Source organism: Triticum aestivum, chromosome 7D (genome assembly GCF_018294505.1).
Source record: "Triticum aestivum cultivar Chinese Spring chromosome 7D, IWGSC CS RefSeq v2.1, whole genome shotgun sequence".
In the NCBI taxonomy this organism is placed as follows: Eukaryota; Viridiplantae; Streptophyta; class Magnoliopsida; order Poales; family Poaceae; genus Triticum; species Triticum aestivum.
The window spans coordinates 113,343,940-113,355,080 of record NC_057814.1 but is presented as its reverse complement, the minus strand read 5'-3'; the positions used below and the strand labels follow the sequence as shown (position 1 = coordinate 113,355,080).

General features: G+C 42.2%; 1 pseudogene; it reads right to left on the bottom strand.

Annotated features, from left to right (window-relative positions):
• Positions 1-8,368: 8,368 nt before the first annotated feature.
• Positions 8,369-9,559, bottom strand: LOC123170923 (bark storage protein B-like; annotated as a pseudogene).
• Between the last annotated feature and the right edge of the window lie 1,582 nt (positions 9,560-11,141).

Below are 11,141 nucleotides of genomic sequence, written 5' to 3'. Positions count from 1 at the left end.
ATCCCCCTGACAGCTGCGACCCAGCAGCTATATCTTCGCACGCAAAAGAAGTGCGTCCTTATCCTCCCTGACAGCTGGGACCCACCCGGTCGAAGCGTATGTACCGTTGTCTGTCTTGTCGCTCGTCGATCGGTCTCTCTGCAAGTATGAACCGTGGCCGAGTAAGTAGCGGCACATGTCATAGTAGAGCCCCCCACGTAGCAGTTCAGGCTGTCCCGTCTAAACCGTGTACACGTACATACACCCACACGCCAAAAATACGCCACGTATGTACATACAGGCGGGGTCTCGAACGCCTACTCGCGCATACGTACGGCCAGGGCTCGTGTAAATGGCTGGGTCAGAACGGAGAAACTACGTCATCGTCGTGTTCATGGGGAGGCAACGGAATGCATCGTGTTCATCGGGAGGCAACAGAACGCGTGCTGTTCATTGGGAGCCAACCGGCTTGGACGGAACAGCCGATGGAAACGAGGCCCGGCGTACCGCAGAACGAAGGAAACAACCTTGTTTTCTACTGGCCACGGTCGAAACGGGATCCTGTTCATTGGGAAGGGTCTGGCATACCGCAAAACGTAGGACACGGACTTCTCTTGGACCTCCTACGGTTAAAACGGGGTCCTGTTGATCGGGAGGGGTGTGGCGTACCGCGAAACAGAGTAACGCTTTAAGTAAGATGACATGATGTAGAGGGATAAACTCATGCAATATGATATAAACCCCATCTTGTTATCCTCGACGGCAACAATACAATACGTGCCTTGCTGCCCTACTGTCACTGGGAAAGGACACCGCAAGATTGAACCCAAAGCTAAGCACTTCTCCCATTGCAAGCAAGATCAATCTAGTAGGCCAAACCAAACTGATAATTCAAAGAGACTTGCAAAGATAACCAATCATACATAAAAGAATTCAGAGAAGATTCAAATATAGTTCATAGATAAACTTGATCATAAACCCACAATTCATCGGTCTCAACAAACACACCGCAAAAGAAGATTACATCGAATAGATCTCCACAAGAGAGGGGGAGAATATTGTATTGAGATCCAAAAAGAGAGAAGTAGCCATGTAGCTAATAACTATGGACCCGAAGGTCTGAAGTAAACTACTCACACAACATCGGAGAGGCTATGGTGTTGATGTAGAAGCCCTCCGTGATCGATGCCCTCTCCGGCGGAGCTCCGAAAAAGGCCCCAAGATGGGATCTCACGGGTACAGAAGGTTGCGGCGGTGGAATTAGGTTTTTGGCTCCGTATCTGGTAGTTTGGGGGTACGTAGTTATATATAGGAGGAAGAAGTACGTCGGTGGAGCAACGTGGGGCACACGAGGGTGGATGGCGCGTCTGGGGGGGGGGGGGGGTAGGCGCGCCCCCTACCTCGTGCCCTCCTGGTTGATGTCTTGACGTAGGGTCCAAGTCCTCTGGATCACGTTCGTTCCGAAATCACGTTCCCGAAGGTTTCATCCCGTTTGGACTCCGTTTGATATTCTTTTCCGCGAAACTCTGAAATAGGCAAAAATATCAATTCTGGGCTGGGCCTCCGGTTAATAGGTTAGTCCCAAAAATAATATAAAAGTGTATAATAAAGCCCATTAAACATCCAAAACAGAATATAATATAGTATGGAACAATAAAAAATTATAGATACGTTGGAGACGTATCAAGCATCCCCAAGCTTAATTCCTGCTCGTCCTCGAGTAGGTAAATGATAAAAACAGAATTTTTAATGTGGAATGTTACTTAGCATAATTTCAATGTAATTCTTCTTATTGTGGCACGAATGTTCAGATTTGATATGATTCAAGATAAAAGTTTAATGTTGACATAAAAACAATAATACTTCAAGCATGCTAACCAAGCAATTATGTCTTATCAAAATAACATAGCCAAAGCAAGTTATCCCTACAAAATCATATAGTCTGGCTATGCTCCATCTTCCCCACACAAAATATTCATATCATGTACAACCCCGGTTTTAGCCAAGCAAACGGTTCATACTTTTTAACGCGCTTCAGCCTTTTTAACTTTTACGCAATACATGAGCGCAAGCCATGGATATAGCACTATGGTGGAATAAGGTATAATGATATGGGTTATGTGGGAAGACAAAAAAAGAGAAAGTCTCACATCAACGAGGCTAATCAACGAGCTATGGAGATGCCCATCAATTGATGTTAATGCAAGGAGTAGGGATTGCCATGCAACGGATGCACTAGAGCTATAAGTGTATGAAAGCTCAAACAAAAGAAACTAAGTGGGTGTGCATCCAACTTGCTTGCTCACGAAGACCTCGGGCATTTGAGGAAGCCCATCATTGGAATATACAAGCCAAGTTCTATAATGAAATTTCCCACTAGTATATGAAAGTGACAAAATGAGAGACTCTCTGTTATGAAGATCACGGTGCTACTTTGAAGCACAAGTGTGGTAAAAGGATAGTAACATTGCCCCTTCTCTCTTTTTCTCTCATTTTTTGGGGGCCTTTTCCCCTTTTTTTATGTCCTCTTTTTTATTATTTTATTTAGTCCGGAGTCTCATACCGACTTGTGGGGGAATCATAGTCTCCATCATCCTTTCCTCACTTGGGACAATGCTCTAATAATGATGATCATCACACTTTTATTTACTTACAACTCATGAATTACAACTCAATACTTAGAACAAAATATGACTCTATGTGAATGCCTCCGGCGGTGTACCGGGATATGCAATGAATCAAGAGTGACATGTATGAAAGAATTATGAATGGTGGCTTTGCCACAAATACAATGTCAACTATGTGATCATGCAAAGCAATATGACAATGATGGAGCGTGTCATGATAAACGAAACGATGGAAAGTTGCATGGCAATATATCTCGGAATGGCTATGGAAATGCCATAATAGATAGATATGGTGGATGTTTTGAGAAAGATATAAGGAGGTTTATGTGTGATAGAGCGTATCATATCACGGGGTTTGGATGCACCGGCGAAGTTTGCACCAACTCTCAAGGTGAGAAAGGGCAATGCACGGTACCGAAGATGCTAGAAAATTATGGAAAGGTAAGTGTGCGTATAATCCATGGACTCACATTAGTCATAAAGAACTCGTATACTTATTGCAAAAATTTATTAGCCCTCGAAGCAAAGTACTACTACGCATGCTCCTAGGGGAAGGGTTGGTAGGAGTTAACCATCACGCGATCCCGACCGCCACACAAAGGATGACAACCAATAAATACCTCATGCTCCGACTTTGTTACATAACAGTTCACCATACGTGCATGCTACGGGAATCACAAACTCCAACACATGTATTTTTGAATTCCACAATTACTCAACTAGCACAACTATGATATTACCACCTTTATATCTCAAATCAATTATCAAGCATCAAATTTCTCATGATATTAATCAAAGCAAATTGCCATGTTATTTTAAGACTCTCAAAATAATATAAGTGAAGCGTGAGAGATCAATAGTTTCTATAAAACAAATCCACCACCGTGCTCTAAAAGATATAAGTGAAGCACTAGAGGAAAACTATATAGCTCAAAAGATATAAGTGAAGCACATAGAGTATTCTAACAATTTCCGAATCAAGTGTGACTCTCTCAAAAGGTGTGTACAGCAAGGATGATTGTGGCAAACTAACAAATAAATACTCAAATAATACAAGACGCTCCAAGCAAAACACATATCATGTGGTGAATAAAAATATAGCTCCAAGTAAAGTTACCAATGAAAGTAGACGAAAGAGGGGATGCCTTCCGGGGCATCCCCAAGCTTTGGCTTTTAGGTGTCCTTAGATTATCTTGGGGTGCCATGGGCATCCCCAAGATTAGGCTCTTGCCACTCCTTGTTCCATAATCCATCAAATCTTTCACCCAAAACATGAAAACTTCACAACACAAAACTTAGCAGAAAATCTCGTGAGCTCCGTCAGCGAAAGAAAACAAAACACCACTTCAAGGTACTGTAATGAACTAATTCTTTATTTATATTGGTGTTAAACCTACTGTATTCCAACTTCTCTATGGTTTATAAACTATTTTACTAGCCATAGATTCATCAAAATAAGCAAACAACACACGAAAAACAGAACAGTCTGTAGTAATCTGTAACTAACGCAAACTTATGGAACTCCAAAAATTCAGCCAAAATGGGACGACCTAGACAATTTGTTTATTGATCAGAAGCAATTGGAATCAATATTTTATCACGTTCTGGTGATTTTTAATAATTATTTTCGTGAACAGAAAGTTTCTGGAATTTTCAGCAAGATCAAATAACTATCATCCAAGAAGATCCTATAGGTTAAACTTGGCACAAACACTAATTAAAACATAAAAACACATATAAACAGAGGCTAGATCAAATATTTATTTCTAAACAGAAGCAAAAAGCAAAAAAATAAAAATAAAATTGGGTTGCCTCCCAACAAGCGCTATCGTTTAACGCCCCTAGCTAGGCATAAAAGCAAGATCTAGGTATTGCCATCTTTGGTATTTATCTTTTTAATGGAGTTATGCTCGAATCCGGGAGGTTCCTTATGTTTCCCTTCATACTCAGAGATTCTTAGATCTAGGGCATCCAGCCGTTTATTGCAAAGTGTAATCAAAGTATTCATACGATTGAGGTTCCCTCCAACATTTTTAAGGGGTTCAAGACATTTTTGCAATTCGCCTAATTTTTCTAAGATTTGGGTTCCCTCATGAGTGAGAGTTAATCCCTTTGGTGGGGGAAGTACTCCTACTATCCCCTCTATAATTTCATAAGCAAAACTAGGATCAATTTCAATAAAATTCCCCTTGGCGGCAAAATCAAGGAGTTGTCTATGGGATAAGGTTAGCCCAACATAAAAATTACGAAGTAAGACCTTGAAATCTCCCTCTATAGTGCAGCCGTGATAAGATTCTATCAATCTATACCAAGCATCTTTTAAATTTTCTCCTTGCTTTTGTTTGAAGTGAAGGACTTCAAACTCCGGGGACAGAGGAGTAGATAAAGGACTAGCCATAACGACAAGCAAGCAAAGAGGCGAACGGAAAAGAGAGGGCGAATAAAACGACAAGGGTGAAGTGGGGGAGAGGAAAACGAGAGGCAAATGGCAAATAATGTAATGCGGATGATAAGGGTTTGTGATGGGTAATTGGTATGTTGACTTTTGCGTAGAGTCCCCGGCAACGGCGCCAGAAATCCTTCTTGCTACCACTTGAGCACTTTGTTGGTTTTCCCTTGAAAAGGAAAGGGTGATGCACTAAAGCAGCGTAAGTATTTCCCTCAGTTTTTGAGAACCAAGGTATCAATCCAGTAGGAGGCCACGCACGAGTCCCTCGCACCTACACAAACAAATAAATCCTCGCAACCAACGCAATAAAGGGGTTGTCAATCCCTTGGCGGTCACTTACGAGAGTGAGATCTGATAGATATGATAAGATAATATTTTTGGTATTTTTATGATCAAGATGCAAAGTAAAATAAAAGGCAATAAAAATAGCTAAGTGTTGGAAGATTAATATGATGGAAGATAGACCCCGGGGCCATATGTTTCACTAGTGGCTTCTCTCGAGAGCATAAGTATTACGGTGGGTGAACAAATTACTGTTGAGCAATTGATAGAATTGAGCATAGTTATGAGAATATCTAGGTATGATCATGTATATAGGCATCACGTCCGCGACAAGTAGACCGACTCCTGCCTGCATCTACTAATATTACTCCACACATCGACCGCTATCTAGCATGCAACTAGAGTATTAAGTTCAAAAGAACAGAGTAACGCTTTAAGTAAGATGACATGATGTAGAGGGATAAACTCATGCAATATGATATAAACCCCATCTTGTTATCCTCGATGGCAACAATACAATACATGCCTTGCTGCCCCTACTGTCACTCGGAAAGGACACCGCAAGATTGAACCCAAAGCTAAGCACTTCTCCCATTGCAAGAAAGATCAATCTAGTAGGCCACACCAAACTGATAATTAGAAGAGACTTGCAAAGATAACCAATCATACATAAAAGAATTCAGAGAAGATTCAAATATTGTTCATAGATAAACTTGATCATAAACCCACAATTCATCGGTCTCAACAAACACACTGCAAAGAAGATTACATCGAATAGATCTCCACAAGAGAGGGGGAGAACATTGTATTGAGATCCAAAAAGAAAGAAGAAGCCATCTAGCTAATAACTATGGACCCGAAGGTCTGAAGTAAACTACTCACACATCATCGGAGAGGCGACAGTGTTGATGTTGAAGCCCTCCGTGATCGACGCCCTCTCCGGCGGAGCTCCGGAAAAGGCCCCAAGATGGGATCTCACGGGTATAGAAGGTTGCGGCGGTGGAATTAGGATTTTGGCTCAGTATCTGGTAGTTTGGGGGTACGTAGGTATATACAGGAGGAAGAAGTATGTCGGTGGAGCAACGTGGGGCCCACGAGGATGGAGGGCGCGCCTGGGCGGGCGGGGGGGGGGGGGGGGGGGGGGGTAGGCGCGCCCCCTACCTCGTGCCCTCCTGGTTGATGTCTTGACGTAGGGTCTAAGTCCCCCGGGTCACGTTCGTTTGGACTCCGTTTGATATTCTTTTTCTGCAAAACTCTGAAATAGGCAAAAAACAGCAAGCAATTCTGGGCTGGGCCTCCGGTTAATAGGTTAGTCCCAAAAATAATGTAGAAGTGTATAATAAAGCCCATTAAACATCCAAAACAGAATATAATATAGCATGGAACAATAAAAAATTATAGATACGTTGGAGACGTATCACGCTCCTCCACCGGTTACTGTTCAACTAGCCCTCTCCACGGGGTCCTGTTCAACCACCCCTCCACGGGCTACTGTTCATCCATCCCTCCACCGACTACTGTTCAACCAGCCCTCCACGGGGTCGTCCTGTTCATCCAGCCCTCCACGGGGTCCTGTTCATCAAGCCCTCCACCGGCTCGATCGAACGGGGTACTGTTCATCCAGCGGCAACGGCCTCTACTACCACGGGTTCCTGTTCATCCAACCCCCACCGGGAATTGTTCATCCAAACCCCCAACAACGCTCACTATTCATCAAGAGGCAACAGGTTCGATCGGCTTCAGTTAGCAGCAGTAGCGAAGGAATCGCTCGATCGGGTTAAGTTAACAGCCATCAATCGATCGCTCGGGTTCAGTAACACGTAGCCTACAGTGCAATCGCTCGGGTTCAGTAGGCAAACGCCTAGCTCGGGTTCAATTAAAGACCAACGCCTCGCACCCACTCGCGTAAGTGTATGAGAGAAACACGCATTGCTCGGCCCCCAACCACCCACCGTAACCGGGAACTCCCCGATATTTTCCTCGCCCTCGCTTCTACCACGGGTTTTTCCGTCAAGGACGGCCCAAAGAATGTTATGCAGCTGCGTCTCCAGCCCGCCCAGGACGAAAAGCCCATTTTCTGTCATGATTTTTTGTCATAGAAGTAGGAGCCCACCACATCTATGATGATACCGGGTTTTTTCACAATTATCGTCATGGAAGTGTCATAAGCATGACAGAAAAAATTTCGTTCAGCCCAAAATGTCACGGATGTGTCTTTTTTTGGTAGTGAGTGTTGAAAGCAGTCCGAATATGGATTTCGAGATGATACAACTTCACACAGTGAATATACAAATAAGATAATAAGATTAGACTACCACACTATCAGGTGAACTTCACTAATTGGAACATATATTAAGGTAGTTACTGAGTTTTATCAACGACACACATCTATTCTTGATGATCAGACTTTTAAGCCGCTGATGAAGTCTGAATGCGCTTGTATCACACTTTGTTACAGGTGTAGCAGCTTATTTTTGTATCGATACTCCATGTTTAAGATTGTGAAGTACTACCACACATCTCTTGTGAGTACTATAGATCTGAGTCCATTTACTATGGTATTGTAACACATTTAAAGATTGTGATGTTTCTACCTTAAAGTAGTGCACATGGAAACTATTCGCCATAGAAAATACTGCTATTTTATTCTCGTTTGGGATTAGGTAGTGCACATGATGAGATCAAACTGTTCATAACTGAATAAAGCACCTTTGTTTTACCATTTTCTGTATTTGAGAATTGTGAGATGAGTATGTAACAACATCTTGTATTCTGTAATGGAAATGAAGGGCTGTAACAACATTCCGTGTTTTTCTGTATGATGCTTTCATGCCCCAGTTTGTTCCTGGAATATCTCAAAATAAAATGGATCGACATAGGCATGTTTATAATTGAGTATACATTGAACACTTAATTCTTCTATTGGAAAGCTGGTGTACTTTAAATCTAAGGGTCCCTTCTCACTCTTAATTTAGTTCCAACTACTTTTTTCTTTCAGATGTGATCGATGGACATGGCATCTTTTTTGGGTTCAGATATTAGAACTTGCTGCTGATGGCATTGACTTTTGCCTGCTAATTGTAGAGATGAACTCCACTACCACTTTGAGTGTATTAATAGATGCGAGGTTCATCAGGCTTATTGATTACCTTGTTGGCTCTACTCCAGCTAGATCAGATAGTCCACGGAACACAATGACAGGTATGCCAGGAGACACAGTTGTCTGTTGGAATCGTTAGCAAGTTCTCTTAATTGTGGTGATATATTAAATTTTATGATTGAACCGAAATGCTGCAGCGCAAATGTTGGCAGATGTGTAAGCAAATACTATGAGAGATTAGATATGAAACCCACCATCACCACAGCTGCACTTTCCTCATCTATTGTTGACACCCCGAATTTTTTGAAAAGGAACTTCTGGTATTCGGCATTGTTTAGAAATATGTTGGCTGACGCTCATTTTAGCACATGAATGACTTCTGAGGTTTTTGGTAAGCAGAAAGTGTCATTACATCCTTCAAGGTCGACCGACAATATTTTTACAATTAGTACAAGTTTTCGGCATAAGCATGTACTTGCTATACTGTTAAATACAGAGTATCTCTCACCTTAATTCCTTGTGCTATTTTGAACCATGCCAAGTCTACTGTAACCAAAAACTTCTTCCATAGGCTTACCAACTGAGTATAGCTCCTCCTTTTTGTATTTCAGAGACCCTAGCATGTTCTCTCCTGCATTCAGGACGCTAAATTGTCCAAATGTTAGTTCTGTAAATGATTCTTTCTATAATTTTAACTTCTAAAAAAAGGTAAAATCAGAATAATAGAGCTCTTGTGAAGTTGTGAGGTCGAAGTATGAGATGGTTGAAATATATCTTCTACTACATTGTAATGAAGCATGGTGCTTCTTATAAAAAATCTTCTGCGTCGAGTCCAGACGTGTTTATGTTTTACTAGTGTGATTCCTTTGTTTAGTGTATACCACAGTTTAAATATGCACATATTTTCATATATGTAAAGTGTGTAGGTGGGTGGGATAATTTTCTCGGCCTCCCCATTCCCGCCAGCTGGCATGTTGCGTCCGTGCACTCTGACCTGCCAGGCGTGCTCACCCGCATATCTTCCACTGCATCTTCACCTCTCTTCTCAAGCTCTGCGCGGAATATACCTCCATTCCCATCTGTGGTGCAAGCTCTCTTGGCGGGGCGCTTGTCAAAGTACATTAATGAACCAAGAGAGAACTAGATGAGCAGTCTTGACTAAACTTAAAAGAGAAGGCATCATTGGTTACGTTATGTAAAAAACATCTCATAAAATCGACTACTATAAATAATTTCACCAACCACACCATACATGCCTTACGATTTATGTACATCATATATATACGCAATCATCGTTGTGAACGGTTCTCTTCATGATTTGTGAGTTTCACACCACATAGCTGACTTTCTCCTATACTCTTTAACAGCAAAAATGCAAAAAAAGATAGAAAAATGAGAGGCTATCTTAGCTTGAGAATAGGAGACACCGGGAATTGAACACTTTGGATCAAATCAGAACAACTTTCTCAAACAAAGGGCGATTGAACTCCAAACCATTCGTTGCTCCACGACAAAAGCCATCATAGTTTCTTAAGAGGAAGAGCGCGTAGTCGACAATTGCCATCTCGTCAGACACGATCAAGCCTTGCCACACTTCTCTAGGTGGTAGGATGCTGCGCTCGGCTTCGACGCTGTCTCTTCCCAGCAGCGGGCAGACCGCCTCCGACCACCACGCGCGTCTAAGGTCCACGGTCGCGCGCTCCAACCCGCCGGGAGCGCTCCCCGCATTCGCCGCTATGGCTTTCTCCACGACCCCTTCCTAAGTGCATTCACCTCACTCCTAAATCTCTAAACGGCTCACGCGGAACTCGCCACGGGCTGCCATGTACGCTAAGTACCACATGCCCACGGCGACGCATGTAGGATGTTCGACAATCTAACTGTGTGAGACCAGGTTGCGTGTTGAAGGATGGGAAATAATCATAGGAGATATTCAAGGATTTCATCATTTTAAGGATGAAAATGTTCATGTGACGACTATTGGTAGTAGTGAAATGTTGAATGCAGTTGGAATATGGATTTTGAGATGATACACCTTCACGCTGGTACTCTCTCCACCCTATAATGTAAGACATTTTTTTAATATTACACTAGTATAAAAAAGTCCTACATTATGGGACAGAGGGAGCAATATACAACTAAGACTATAAAATTGGACTATCTCATTATCAAGTGAACGTAACAAATTGAAACATATATTAAGGTCCTTGCGGAGTTTTATTTGGGGCACACATCGTGTATCCATACTAGAAATGGATTTTATGATAATGTGACTTTTACATCTTTGTAATAAAGTTTGAATCCGTCTTGGCATAGCTTTGGTCGTATGACTTTGCTAGTTGTCGGTGTGATTTTTGTGTGTGAGAGTTCGTGTTGTCTGTGTGCATCTTAGCTATGTATAGGCTGGGTCTGTGCTCTTTGTGTTTGTATCCCCTTGATGCTCCATATTGAGCTAATAAAATCCACCCTTTGTCAAAAAAATAAAGTTTGAATGGGCTTGTACCACACTTTGTCGCAGGTCTAGCAATTGCTTTTTATGGACACTTCATGTCTAACATTGTGAAGTATTCTTTCTGTTCGAGTTTATTGGTCCTAAGAGTTTAGTCGCTAATTGTTTTTCAAATACTTAGCACCTCATCTAAGCACTTATGCATTGGAAGATGCATGTGGGCCACTTCTCCTGCACCAAGGCACATTTCTCACA